Below are 815 nucleotides of genomic sequence, written 5' to 3' on the forward strand. Positions count from 1 at the left end.
TGCCATTGGAGCAAATAATTTTGAGCTGAAACCTCAACTAGTTGCTCTAATGCAACAAAACTGCAAGTTTTATGGACTTCCATCAGAAGATCCCTACCAATTTTTAACTGAGTTCTTGCAGATTTGTGAGACTGTTAAGATTAATGGAGTAGATCTTGAAGTCTACAGGCTCATACTTTTCCCTTTTGCTGTAAGAGACAGAGCTAGAACATGGTTAGACTCACAACCTAAGGATAGCCTGGACTCTTGGGATAAGCTGGTCACGGCCTTCTTGGTTAAGTTCTTCCCTCCTCAAAAGCTGAGCAAGCTTAGAGTGGATGTTCAGACCTTCAAGCAAAAAGATGGTGAATCCCTCTATGAAGCTTGGGAAAGATACAAGCAGATGACCAAAAAGTGTCCTTCTGACATGTTTTTAGAGTGGACCATGATAGATATATTCTATTATGGTCTATCTGAGTTCTCTAAGATGTCACTGGACCATTCTGTAGGTGGATCCATTCACCTAAACAAAACACCTGCAGAAGCTCATGAACTTATTGAAATGGTTGCAAATAATCAATTCATGTACACTTCTGAGAGGAATTCCGTGAATAATGAGATGCCTCAGAGGAAGGGAGTTCTTGAGATTGATGCTCTGAATGCCATAATGGCTTAGAACAAAATGTTGACTTAACAAGTCAACATGATTTCTCAAAGTCTGAATGGATGGCGAAATGCATCCAACAGTACTAAAGAGGCATCTTCTGAAGAAGAGGCCTATGATCCTGAAAACCCTGCAATGGCAGAGGTAAATTACATGGGGGAAGCCTTTGGCA

General features: G+C 40.7%; 1 non-coding gene across 1 annotated transcript; it reads right to left on the bottom strand.

The window, feature by feature from the left end:
• Nucleotides 1-304: 304 nt before the first annotated feature.
• Nucleotides 305-408, bottom strand: LOC112704242 (small nucleolar RNA R71). The gene has a single exon (XR_003154877.1). It is a non-coding gene; the product is annotated as a small nucleolar RNA R71 (small nucleolar RNA).
• Nucleotides 409-815: the final 407 nt, after the last annotated feature.

This window comes from Arachis hypogaea, chromosome 7 (assembly GCF_003086295.3).
Source record: "Arachis hypogaea cultivar Tifrunner chromosome 7, arahy.Tifrunner.gnm2.J5K5, whole genome shotgun sequence".
NCBI lineage: Eukaryota > Viridiplantae > Streptophyta > Magnoliopsida > Fabales > Fabaceae > Arachis > Arachis hypogaea.